Source organism: Canis aureus, chromosome 8, assembly GCF_053574225.1.
Source record: "Canis aureus isolate CA01 chromosome 8, VMU_Caureus_v.1.0, whole genome shotgun sequence".
NCBI classification, from domain to species: domain Eukaryota; kingdom Metazoa; phylum Chordata; class Mammalia; order Carnivora; family Canidae; genus Canis; species Canis aureus.
The window spans coordinates 15,813,219-15,827,745 of NC_135618.1; the positions used below are offsets into that span (position 1 = coordinate 15,813,219).

General features: G+C 37.0%; 1 long non-coding RNA gene across 1 annotated transcript in view; it reads left to right on the forward strand.

Annotated features, from left to right (window-relative positions):
- Nucleotides 1–14,527, forward strand: part of LOC144318382 (uncharacterized) — a 64,710-nt gene that overhangs the window by 40,093 nt on the left and 10,090 nt on the right. Inside the window, exon 2 of the long non-coding RNA XR_013384260.1 lies at nt 8,872–9,013. This is a non-coding gene — a long non-coding RNA (uncharacterized LOC144318382). The remainder of the gene's footprint in view (nt 1–8,871; nt 9,014–14,527) is intronic.

A 14,527-nucleotide genomic window follows, 5' to 3' on the forward strand; every position in this document is an offset into this window, starting at 1 on the left:
CGCAGGGACACGCAGAGTAGGCTTTGGACACTCATCTGCGCACAAGGGCCCTGCCCACAATTCTGCACACTGGCTGCTAGGTTTCCTCTGTCACCTGCTGCAGGACCGAAGCCTCCAGAAGTCCAGTCAGTCATCTCTTTCCCAAGTCCTGCCACCCCAGTCCACAGAGGATGGTCCAGTCCAAGAGTATTGTCACCTCTGCAGCCCGACGTTCTATGCACCAGGACAGAGGCCGGCAAGAGACCTGTCCCCGGCACCCCATCACCTAATGCTTGATGCTGCCACAGGCCTAAGGGGAGGACTTCGTGACCTGCTCTGCCCGCAGATGCCACAGGGCACATATGCCTGACTCAAACCCATCCCAATCCTCCCACACTCCAGAGTGTCAGGAGCTGAAGGCCTGGAGGGTCAGGGCAGAAGGGACTGGCCCAGAACTTTTCACAGGGAGGTGGCAGGAGGAAAGAACTGAGGCTCCAAGCTCCCAATGCAAAATCCGCCCTCCCAAAGTAAAACACAAATTTGAAGATAACATTTAGAATTTCAAGGTGGCAACCTCAGAGTGCTGGACTCCAAGCCTGGTGCCCTTCTCAGCGTGGCATCTTGAACGACTGCACAAGCTACATGCTTGTGAGGCTGGTCCTGAGTGGAGAGAGGGTGGAAGGCTTTCATTTTATGCCTTTGGATTTTAGCAAAGGTATTAAGGTTTTTCATCATCAGTTTCTTGCAAAAATAGCAGGAAGAGGGGCACCTGGGTAGCTCAGTTGGTTAAGCATCTGGCTTTGCTGAGGTCATGATTCCAGGGTCCTCCCACTGAGCCTCAATTAGGGCTCCCCACTCAGCAGGAGCCTGCCTCTCCATTTCCTTCTGCAGCTCCTCCTGCTGGTGCTGTCAAATAAATAAATAAAATCTTAAAAAAAAAAAATGCAAGGAAGAGACTGTGAGGTTTTTAGCCATGCAGAAGCTGTGTGATTTTGCAAATTGGAGTCGTTCCTAGAAGCTCAGCATAGAGCCTCCTCTTATAGACTTTAAGATAATTCTGTAAAGAATAGAATAAGCTAGCAATAATTCCCATATCCCAACCAGAAGGGTTCAGTTGCAAATAACAGAAACCACAAGGGATATAGTTGTATAATTCTGTCTGGAGAGGCATGATATAAGACAATTCCAGGAGTAAATTGATTACAGTGGTGAGCAATGTTCAGAAACAAAAGCAAGCATTTTATATTGAAGATGTCATTCAGTGTTAGAAGAACCAATTACACTAAAGCAGAGGCTTCACAGAAATGAAATAGCTTTGTCATTCTTCACTTCTCTTTATAGTATGAATTGGAGAGGATAGTTGAAACAGAGCAATGATTAGGTTTGAGAATGGAGAATAAATTATGTCCTTGCTTAGAAAAAAGTAGGAATTGTCCCCATGATAAAGTAGGAAAACATGAGCTTTTAAGTAGATTTACTTGCTGTATTATGTTGGGTAAGTAGATTAATTCTCCAAGTCTCAGGTTCTTCATACCATCTATCCTTCCAGGGTAGTTAGAGATAATACATAAAAAGAACCTAGAATAATATCTAATACACAGTAGATACTCAAGAATTGCTGTTATTATGATACTAAAATAAAAATTTGTGAATAGGAACAGGTTTAGGAATATGTGGATGGCTTTTCCAGGTCACCCTTATAACTGGGTTCATCACTCAAAGCAACACCACCCCAATTATCTATTGGATTCCTTGGCATTCATCTCCTATCCTCCCATCTATCCATCTACCAGTCCAGTCCACTCACTCATCCCCCTCTCACCAGTCCATCTATCCTCTCTCCCTTCTAAAACTGGAACTGTCATAAAAGTTGGAATTCAATATTCAGAAGCCTCAAGATTGCCTAGTAGCCATCTATCACAGCAAGCCATGAATTACAGATGGGGATTTACTCTAAAATAAAATTAGCTTAAAATCCATATAAAACTTTATCCTCAAAAAGTTGCATCAACTTTGTAGCAATCCCAGGGATGCTAAAAATTTCTGTGTTTGATGGGAGATGGGTCTTGATGTCAGTGCCACCATCTGTTTTGAATATTGATGAGGAATCCTTCTATAACTTTGCATGTACCATTTCTTCAGCTTAGAATGTCTTCCCCTGGTTGATTTGATAAATTTAAGGTCCATGCCATATTTCTGCTCCTCTTGAATCCTCCAGCATTCCTGGCAACTGATCACCCCCTCCTCACTACCAACATTGTATCTCATGCACACCTCTGCATAGCACTTCCTATAGTAAATTACACTTATTTGTTTATACAGCCATATATTTGAGATCCTTGTTTATATTTTTAAAAATCTAAAAATCTAGCTCCATTGGATAAATAGGGGTGCTTGCTACATGCTGAACTAATCTAGAACCTTAGCAGCAAGCACAAGCCCTTCTAGACTCCATCCCATGTCAGCTCAGTCTAGGTTCTCCTCTTAAGTTATGATCAGCAGCTCTATACATCCTTCCCTTTGCTTACTGGAGCTCATTGTGTGGGAAAGCACTTCACTCAAATCTCATCCATCCATTTCCATACCCCTGTTCCGTCCTGTACCCTCTCAGATACACTCTGGAATGTAAAGAGGAAAACAGGAGGCAAAAGAAAAAAACAAAAGAGAGGGTTTCAGGAAGAACAGCATGATCAACAATGACAAATGTAACACGAGGTAAGAGAGAGGTTGAAGTGTCAAATGTATTGAGCCTTACCATGCTCCAGGCTTACACAAGATGTAAAGAGTAGACAAAATAACAAGGCAGATGAGTTCTTGCCCACTTGGACCTTGCATCCTGCCATGCTACATGCAATAAGTGAACAAACAATCACAGTTCATAAGTATGACAAAAGAAAAAAATAGGGAGATAAGATGATGTTGCCTATGACAGTAAATGGTTACTTATAATTAATCCTAAATTACTGCTGTATGTCAAATCTTGTTCTAAATACTACATGTATATAATCTCATTTAATCCTTACAGCAACCGTAGGAGATCTGTACAATTATATCCTTAATTATAGATGAGAAACTGAACCACAGAGAGGTTAAATGATGTTTTCAAGGTCACATGTCAATCATTGTACATTCCAGAAAAAGCCTGAGAATGGATATCTGAGCCAAGACCTGAGGGATGCTAACCAAGCAGCCAGAGAGAGAACCCCAGGCTATGGGAAGAACAAGGACAAAAGCCTGGAGGTAGTTAGGGGATTTGAAGATGAGAGAGGAGACAGGTGGGGCTGGATGACCAGGAGTGAGGGGGTAAGTGCAGGAGATGAGACTGATGGGGAGCAGGGGCTGATCACTGGGCTGGTATGTTGCATGAGGAGGTTGTGATGAGAGCCAGATTGACTTGAGCAGTTGCAAAATGGAGCTGTGGTGGCAGAAGGCAGGGTTAGTGGGTTGAGGAGAGAATGGGAGGTGCAGAAGTGAAGACAAATACTCAGAACTGCTTAAAGCAGCCCTGCTTTAGAAAGAGGAGAAAGGGTGGTAGAGGCAGGATGCGGGGTTGAGAAACTAAGTATGTGTAAATGCTGTAGAGAATGAGTTTACGACATAGGAGAGATGATTTTTCTGAGCCAGGTCTGAATATGCACTGAGGGGCTCTGATTCAGGGTATCAGGGAGGGATTAGAGTCTGAGGAGGGTCAGCGATTCCAGTGTGACTGGAGTGATGGAAGGAAGGAGGGATTGGATGCTCATAAATTCATAACTGAGATGGAAAAAAGCTGGAAAGCTAGCATCTCCTTCTTTTGTTCTGTGAAGTAGGTTCCTCACATCCTGTGTCCCATTCATGTGATTGAATACTCAAGGCCAAACTTTACTAGAATTAAAGCTGAGATTCTTACTTCTCTCAGACCTAGTCCTTGTCCTCTACCCATTCCCAGTTGAGGCTCCTGCTGTGGATTACCGCTCCTGGCTCCTCTGCTGACCAAAAGATGATCAGTACAACAAAATGCTTTGTGCCTGTTTTCCTGAGACCAGGGAATACCTAAAGTCTTAGAATGGCAGTAATATATGCTCAAAAATTAAAAATACATGAGAATTGATCTCTTTATCAAGGAACTTTGTGACAAATAGCTCACTATGTATGTAAACCTCATACCATGAGATGACACCAAAGGAATTCCATAGCCCCATTATCAAGGAAAATATTTCTGTACTGGGTGGAGTGAAATCCTATGAACAATTCCCTCTGGCAGCATTGATTTTGTCAACCTAGACTGAATGGGATCACAGATTCTGACAGATAGAAAATTCCGCTGGTGTAAGACATTAATGAACATGTTCAATAAAGCTGTTATGATGAAATGACATGTTCATTCCAAAACACCTACCCACAGTTTATTCATCTCTTTTGAGAAAATTATAATGGTGTGTTTCTCTCCCTTAATAATAAAGATAATAAGAACAATCCATGCAGAAAAGGATGGGTTACTTCCATTACTCAAAATGAGTTTTACATAACAATTTGCTTGTTTTGAGAAATAAATTCTTTCTTCTTATGAAAAGGCTGAAATTGTTGACATGACTATTATAAAATTTTTCTCAAATTTTCAGATGTAAGATCAGTAATGTCTGAGCATCTGATGTATTAAATGGTGATTATAGTTGATAACATGGCATCATTATAGATGAAATTTGTTAAGAGATTAGAACTTAACTATTCTCACGCACACAAAAAAGATAAATATGTGAGGTGATGGATGTGTTAACTTGATGGGAGGAATCCTTTCACAATGCATATGTATATCAACTCATGCCCTACACTTTAAATATCTTATGATTTTGTCAATTATAACTCAATAAAACTAAAAAAATAGTAAAATGATTTATATGCATCTTTTCTCCCACTCATCCACAATTCTTTTTTTCTCAACATATAAACTCTGTTGGGGAGGAAAGACTATGCTCTTTGAATTAGATAAAAAAAAAAATAAAAGGTTATGTTCAGAAAAATTTTAGAAGTATGTTGCACTATATTATCTAAAAACCATATATCAATTATAGTATTTTTCTAAATGTCTGAAAATTCACTATTTTAAACTAAATATCCTAGACTCAACATAGATATCTACTGTTTAAATTATTCTTAAGTCACAAGAAATAAGAGACTTTACCATATTAATAGTCTGAAATATGAACAGACTATTTAAAGATTGGGTTGAACAGTCATCAAGGAAGTATATGAAAAATTTTTCAAAAAAGCAGTAAAAATGCCCAACAAAACAGGTCACATTTTTCTAATAATGCCATTATTAGTTGTATCAATGTTTCTCAAGGTGAGATGCATAAAGCCCTAAGTTACCTGAAAGTTTTGTTACCAAAAATCAAATTGATTCTGTTTCCAGATTTGTAGATTACAATTGAATCTAAAAGAAGAAAGATGGTAACTACTAAATGTTAGGTTTTATAATGTTTTACTATTAAGGAGAATGAAATAGGAGTTGTATTTAGATAAGTTCTGGTTATTGTTACAAGATAAATTGAGGTATATTTAAAATTTTAAGAATTTGAGCAAAAATGGATTCTAATTGGGTACCACCAAATGGGAAATGATTAATAGGAGTTCTTCATGGACAGGAGCTATGGGCAAGACTTTTATAGAGAAGAGATGGAAGCAAAGCAAGGAAATTATTTGATTGGTTCTAGCTAAAGCATTTGCTTTATTTGGAAAAGCCTAGCTGGTTGTTTGTGATTGGTTGTCTTTATGTTTTGATTTCTTAACCTTGAGGGATTTATAGGCATAAGTTTTAGTTTGCTGAAACTAAGGCTGCTAAGGTATTAGAACCAGCTCGGTCTACTTGCTCCCTTGTTTAATTAATTTAACAATACATATTTTTTGTTAGAACTTATCAGTTAATTTGAGATAAGAATGGAAACTAATTAGGGTATGGAGACAACACTACACATGACTAATTTTTTTAAAAATGAAAATAAAAAAGAAAAATCTGATTTAGGAGATCCTGTATAGATTCCCTATTGGATTTAATTAAACTGACGGAACATTACTGTTTCCAGAAACTTTTGTTTGCCTATGGTTTTTCAAATAAAATGACCAAAAAATGTATTATTACTTCCAATGCTAATGTATTAGTTTAAGACACTAACTTTAGCTGTAACACCTGAAAGTGGGTTGAATAATTAAGGAGCTAACTATTAAGTAATAAAATGTCTAATGTAAGGCTGTCAAGAGCTGGAGCTCTGTATCATTGAGAACCACGGTCAGTTCTGTCTTTCTACTCCATCATGCTTGGCATGTGACTTTTCTCCACATTGTCATGGCATGGCTGCTGCACTACCTCACGTTTCATCTCCTGTCAGGGCCATATCACCTTAGTTTATCCCTTTGAAAAAGCTGTTTCAAAGTTTCATGTAATAACTTACATGTTACTGGCTAGAATTGGGTCATATGGTCACCTCTTGTGGAAAGATTGTTAGAAAGGTGAGTATTTTAGGGTTGCCTGGGTGGCTCAGTTGATTAAGCATCGGACTCTTGGTTTTGGCTCAGGTCATGATCCAATGGGTCATGAGATCAAGCCCCACTCATGGGGTCCCGGCTCAACAGGGAGTCTGCTTGAAGATTGTCTCCCTTTGCCTCTCTTCCCACTTGCTCTCTCTCTCTCAAATAAACAAATTAAAAAAAAAAAGTATTTTAGCTTTCAAGCCATTACATAGAAAAAGGCAAGAGTGAAAGATTCCAAATGGTTTTTAAACCACCTGGTCTGCATCTGTAGGCAAGGGGATGAGGAATTTTGTAAAAAATATTAATAGGCCATCCAGATAATTTTCTAAATCACAGAAAGAGCACATTTCCTTAGCAAATACTGATTTTTATAAGTATTATTGGTTGGCACTAGAAGGCAAATCTTACTGATTTAGTGAATCAATGTAAAAGACACTTACTTACCAGTGAGATGGTTTTTCAATGTGCTAATCTCCTGTTATGATTTGACTTTCAGAGGACTTCAATTTTTCAAATGCTTTTATTTCAACTCTGGACACTTCTAGACATTCAAACTTTAGGATAACATAGATCTCAGCCCCATTATTCCCTTTCCAAGCTATATCAAGAAACAACAACAGGGAGCAAGTTTGTCTACTTACATTAGCTAGCTAGGGAAGTAAGGTGTTAAATGGTCTCACTTATATGATGATTCTACATATTAGAACCAGCTAGGAAATTTTTAAGAAATTCTGATAAATTGATTTTTAAGAGCTCCGTAGATAATTAGGATGTGCAGCAAGTGCTGACAACTACTGCATTAGAAAGAAGGAAAAAACTAGAAATAGCATGGAAAGCCATAAGCAAGTTATTGAACCTCTTTAAGTTCATTTTTCTCATCTATTAAGTGAGTTAATCCATATAAACATTTAGTTTGGTGTGTGGTACATGGTAAACACTTAATAAATATTATTGTTTTGATGTTAATATATTTTTGGAAAAAAAATTTTTGTGGGCAAATGGAGTTTTTCCAAGGCAAGCAATGAACTATAAGAGCAGAAATCTTGAAGATAGCAAAACTGGGTATTTAAATCCCAGCTTGGCCATTTATAGTTAATTTGACATTGAGCAGGGAAGCCATTTGATCTCTGTTTTCTCACCTATTAAATATGAATATTACCTAATTTTCAGGTTGTAATGAAGGTGTAATATAATGAAGATTAAAAGATACTATGTATGCTAAAGTGTAATTTTCAGAAATGTAAAATCATGACTCTTACACAAATATAAAATGGACATGTACCAAAGATTTTACTCAACTTTTTAATACTTGAAAGAAAAGATATGATGGTAAGACTTGTTCAAATGAGAATCGGACTTAAAAAGCTTTATAATCTCCAGTCAAAATTCATTTGCATTGATACAAACTGGAATTATTTGCATTGCTATTTGTCTTTTACAATTTGACATCTATCCTTGGAGAGTTGTAAAATAATCTAGTCAAAAGAAAGTCAATTTAAGGTGCACATTCCTGCAATGGGATAATCTGAAGTTCTTCTGATAATGCTTAGCACTCTACTGAAAGCATTCTACTGTAATCTTTGACCATTTCCAAGTCCTAACATGTAAATAAAGCACATGGCAGGGTATATCCATCATGTATTAAATACTGATTAAATGGTGCTTCCAGTTCTTGTTATTCTTGGGTAATATGATTATTTACCCAAAAAACCTAAGCAAATCAACTGAATGTATGTCTAAGACAGATTTGTCATTATTATGACACTAAGCATTCATGCTTTACATTCCTCCCACTGCTGTAAACATAGCAATGCTAGGTGTTTTTATAATAAAGAAAAGTCATAGTCATATTCAAAAGCATTATAATAGATATCTGCAGCAATATACAGGCAGCCCAGAGTTGGACTTGTGTGGGACGACAGAGCCAGGTGTCCTTACGAAAGCTGGAAGCAAGGAAGTGTTACCTTTGCCAGCTCAATGTCTGAATCTCTCTGTTATTTCCAGTCACCAACAGACAGAAGCTGGAGCCACCAACTAAGACCATGCCTTGGCTAGGGATGGTACAGGCAAGCAAAAGACTGAGAGATGAGGAGGCTTGGATAAGAGGAAGATGGAAACTTTTACATAAAATAAGCCTTAAAGGAACTAGAATTTCAAAGAAAATGAGAAAAATTAACAGAAAGACAGCAAATAAACCTAACCACAGCAGTAATAATTCATAGAGAATATGATGCAGCCATTAATTGTGGAATGTTTAACAACATGGAAAATGTGTTAAAAGGAAAACATGTCAAGAGGGAGGTCAATGTGTTTAAGACAAGTCTGCTCTTTGGCCTCTAGTCCTCAACTCCTTTTCTACTCTTCTTTTTCCCCCATTGCAGGGAGCAGGAAGTCTGCATACTCGCCTTTACATACTCCCCTTCCAGTGGTCTCACAGAGAATCTTCCCGTAGGAGACAGTAGCACTGGGAATGACAAGGACTGTCCTTGGAGATAGCTCCTACAAACGTGGTGGCAGCAGCAGGCAAGTCTGAGCAACACGGTTTGGGCGGTAGGGTTCCTGGACTCGTGTAACACTAGTAGGATTTTAAAAATTTATTCTATCATTTTCTTTCCATCTGAGCCAAGAACCTTAGAAAAGGTTCTATTCTGAGTACATAGCCAGGAAGTGCAGGATTGTCAATGTGGTTGTTTTAAAGTTAGCTTCTCAGGCATTGTGATTGAAACATAACCCTGATGGCTTGCACAGTGTAATAAAATGCTTCACAAAAGGTTGCAGAATTGTAGGATGTAATAAAATCTTCTTAGCTTCATTTCCAATGCTGCAGAACTGCCCACTTCCTGTAAATCAGCTGCAGTTGAGTTCCGGCAGCCTCAGGAGCACACAGACTGTCGAGTCTGGGCAAAAGCATCTGACTTTCTGCTTCTGTTATCTTGGGCATGGTAGCAGCCTCCGGCAGTTACTAATCTTTAGATAAACACACCTTCCCTTTTTGCGGCTCTTCAATCCTTTCAACATATTCATAACTACTTTTCTGTAGTACTTTTGCTCTGGGTTGGTTGCCTGAGTGGACACTGACTGATAGAGCTGGCTACATTAGCACAATACAGGTAACGGGCAGCATTCTCGTATATGCTGAAAAATCAGAGCAACGATGATTCTTAAGGAACTGTGGATGAAAGCAGGAACTGACTTACTATGCTAAAAAAAAAAAAGTGACTAGCTTACACAGTACAAATGTATGTGCATATCTATAGAAAGGAGGTTGGTTTTCTCTAATTCTCTGTAATAGAATTGCAGGTGATTTTTCTGTGATGAGAGGATTACCAGTGCTGGAAGCAGCCTAATTAGGCTCACATCCCAGCTCTTCAACCTAAGTGTGTAGCCCTGGGCAGGATTTTTAACCACTCCGCTTCAATTTCTCCAAATGCCAACTGGTTTCAGAAATATCTCAAAAAGTCACTTGAAGGGAAAAAGTGAGTTACTGAAGTTAAATAGCACAGAAAAAAACCTGGTATATAATATATAAGTGGTTTTCAGAAATTAATTAAAAATTATTTAAATATTCTAATTCATTTTTTTTAAAAGATTTTATTTATTTATTCATGAGAGACAGAGAGAGAGAGAGAGAGAGAGGCAGAGACACAGCAGAGGGAGAAGCAGGCTCCAAGCAGGGAGCCTAACGTGGGACTTGATCCCTGGTCTCCAGGAACACACCCTGGGCTGAAGGTGGCGCTAAACTGCTGAGCCACCCAGGCTGCCCCTAAATATTCTAATTCTAATAAAGGATATATAATTGACCAGAAAACATGTGATATAAAAAGAAAAATGTGACATTTCACAAAAAGAAAATATAAGTAGTTTTAGAGTTACTGTTAAATTTTTAATTGAATTTTTATAGTGTCACAGGGCTTTAGAAGCCACGTCCTATTGGTCACACAAACCAATCACAGGGCAATGTGAGAGGGAACTACACCAGGGTGAGAAGGAGATGGGGATTGTTGTGGGCCACCTTGGAGACCGGCTACCACAATCTGGACTATGAAGACCACTGTCATGCTTATGACCAAATTAATTTTTTCCCTAAACCAGTTAATAATGCATGCTACTAAAAGTAACAGAAATTCCAGCAAAAGGTGATTTAAATAAAAAGTTTTCATCCCACTAGAAGCCCCAAACTAGGCAGTCCACAGCTAGTATGGCAGTCAAGGATACATTCAAGGACCCAAGCTCCTTCTCACCTTCAGCTCTACCATTCTTAGTGATGACCACAGCACTTCCAGACCCCCACAGCACTTCCAGAAAGACATCATGTGGCTCCAGAGACCTTCCCCCTTATACCTTGGTCAGAATCTCATCATACAACTTTTAGCTGAAAAGCAAACTGGGGAATTGGGTTTTTAGATATTCCAGTCTCTATAGTAGATGAAGGCAAAGAAAAACAAGGAAAACTGTGTTGACTGAGCCCACACTTCCTAAGCTCAGATTTTGGAGACAGCATTTTCCTAAGGTAAATCATGAGGCAATACATTACTAGAGCTACATTATAGCATAAAAGAAGTACAGGGATTTTGCATGTAAAAGGTTCTTACGAACTCTTTCTCAAGTTACCATATTATATAGTTTTAGGTATTTAGCATCTCTTCTCATCAATAACCTTATACAAGCATTTCTTAAAATGACTTTATACGCTATTTGCATTCATTGGGAAAGACAGATTTTCCATTACTAGTAGGTAAAAAGAGTAAAACAACACAATAATTTTATGTAGTTTACTTCATCTTAATTTCAGGATTTGCATTAACGGTTTTTGTTGGTGCATGAAATGCCAAGCCCAGCTACACTTCAGCTCAATGCTTCTCTTGCCACCCACTGTGCCCCAAACCTTTTCCTACTATCCTATAGATCTCACCTCACATAAAAGTTCTTTTTCTATCACTCTTCTTCTTGGTTCAGGATTCTCTTCTTTAAATAACATAAAAATAAAAAATGATAGGGCAAATGACTAAACACATTCCCCTTAGAAAAAAAAAATGTTATAAGAAACTAACTTTGTAAAGGAGACAACCCGAAAAACAAACTGCATTCTGAAAATACCATGAAATGCCAACATAGCATTTTTGTACTTCAAAAAAATGTCTTCAACTTTTATGCCAAAATTGACTTGAAAATTGAAGCTGTTAAAAATACACACTTAATTTAGTAGCTTTTAATTCACAGGGCTTTCTCATGGGTGGGGTTGCAAAGTGGTGAGCTGAATTTTGCCACAGAGGAATATACTGCCTCTGTACAAGTCAGACTTTTTACTAAGAATAGACTTGTGGGCTGCAGGATAATTAAAAAGTGCTTGGCATAATTGAAGTTTTGGTGAGGAAATGATTAAAGTCATGGTCTTGCATGTTGGGTGTATACAAACTACTTTAAAACTTGGATACTGGAATGTATGGCCTTAAAAGGACTGCATTAAGATGAAAAACATAAAATGTCCCTGATAAGCTGTACTTCATTTTTAAATAGAACTGAAGTCACTAAAATTATATATTGCTTTTTACATGAATAGTAGAAACTTGCTATACCTATTAGAATATAGAAAAACATCTTTTTTAAAAGGGTAGTTTATGCTTTTACTCAAAACAGACAATGGAAAATAAATGACAGAAAAATGTTTACTTGGTCATTTCATCATTAACAAACATTTTCAATGTTGCTCAGTATCTCTAGCTTTGTGCTCTACTAAAATTTAAAAGTATGTAAAAATTAATTCTTGCTATTTATAAAAAAAAAACCAGATACTGATTAAATTATTGAAAGTTAAAGAATTAGGCTTTCTTTTAAAGGTTTTGAATAGACAACAGTGGGTGGCAAGAGAAGCATTGAGCTGAAGTGTAGCTGGGCTTGGCATTTCATGCACATTTTGAATAGGCAACTATTACCAGTGGCGACTTTGGGAAGTGGAATCTGGGGTGAGAAGCAGTGATGTAATACTTTTTACATCATATTCCTTAATAGCATTTGAATTTGCTTTTAATTAAACATTATCTTCATAATTAAGTTCTTAATGATAAAATTAAGTTGAAAACTTTATTAGATCAAAAATCAAAAAAAAATCACTGAAGAAATTGAAAAGTCATAAAAAAGAATTGTCTTGACTGAAACTTGAAAAGTATCTTCACATATGATATGAACAAGTTTCAAAATAGATCCAGCCTGGATCTGGAATTACCATCTTAAGACTGAACAGGAAAACTGAAATGATAACATACTGTTTTGTGTTATAGTGCTCTTTAAAATCTATCTGATTCTCTCTCTCTCTTCCTTTGCCTCTCCTCCCCACCTCTACCTCATGTGCATATGCTTGAACTCTCTCTAAAAATAAAATGAAATAAAAATATGAAAAAAACTCTATCCGAAAAATCAAGGAACTCCAATTCCTTATTATCAATTGACCCATTAACAAAAGGAAAGGCTATCATCCTCATCTTTTTCCTAGTAATTTTGAGGTCTCCTAACATGCTTTAATTACCAGTTTTAGGGTTCCCAGGCTAGGTGTAGACCCCATGAAATACGATAAAGATGAAAAATACAAATTTAGATGATTATTTTACACATGGCTACAACATTAATTTTTATTTATTTATTTATTTATTTATTTATTTATTTATTTATTTATTTATAAAGATTTATTTATTTATTCATGATAGAGGGGGGGAGAGAGGGGGAGAGAGAGAGAGAGAGAGAGAGGCAGAGACACAGGCAGAGGAAGAAGCAGGCTCCATGCCAGGAACCCGATGCTGGACTTGATCCCCAGTCTCCAGGATCGCGCCCTGGGCCAAAGGCAGGCGCTAAACCACTGAGCCACCCAAGGATCCCTAATTTTTATTTTAAACTAATACCTATACTGCACTATAAAACCAACAAAAGGTTTTATTATCAGACTAAATTATCCTAGACAAAATTATCAAGGACTGGGAAGGGGAGGGGAAGGGAGAACTAACTAACTCCTAACTCTATGAAAAGGCACTGAAACAAAAATAGTGAAATAGACACAAATTATCAGGCAAATATGAAGACAAGGTATGTAGAGGTAGCAATATCATCCAATTATAATTCAAGGCAAAAAGGCATAAAATAATGAAGCCTATGTACATAAGTCATCAACTTTGTGACTACCCACAAAAGATTAAAAAGTGAATGTTCTCAGACATCTTTTGAAAAGAGCAGATAATATCCAAATAATAGCATCAAATTATGTGGAATAAAAATAATACTTGTAGGAGGAAAAATGGGCAGAAACACACATGCAGTGGGAGACTTTAACATGCATCAGCATTAATATGTGACAAGACAGACAAAATAAGGAAATTCACAAAACTTAGAAAAGTGATAACGAATAATTGCAGAAGAATAACAAAATTAGAAAACTAGCATTTTAAGATTCCCTAGTGAAATAATGGATCTTGGCAATGATTATCAATGACTGCTTAAAAGCGTTTGGTAAAAGTTGACATGATTCTTTTTAATGAATGATTCAGTTTGATATCACCAGAATCCACTGATCCATTTTAATGTTAATGATAGTTGGACAGAGATCATATTACTCCTAATGTGATACAGCTGAAAGTATACAGTACCACCTAGGACATATTCTTGACAAAAAGATTTAAAACTTGAATTCAATCATGATTTTGGACCTAAATGCTGGTTTACAGGAAATACAGAAGATGTAGAAACATGTTAAATAATGCCATGAGGATATAATCAACCAAAGAAAGATTATGAAAAATTCTGTAGGGCAAATTACCTGATTTATTCCATAAATGTCATGAAAAATAAAGGTAGGGCAACTATTAGAGATTCAAGAGACATGTCTACCAAATGCAATATGTGAATTTTTTTTGGATCCTGGTATGAATAAGTCATTTGTAAAAAGACAAATTTTAAACACAAATATTTAAAAAACATACAATGTTTACTATTAATATTAATTACAATCTTATGCTGCCTGTTTAAAAAGGCAAGAGCATCAACTGAAATACTAACA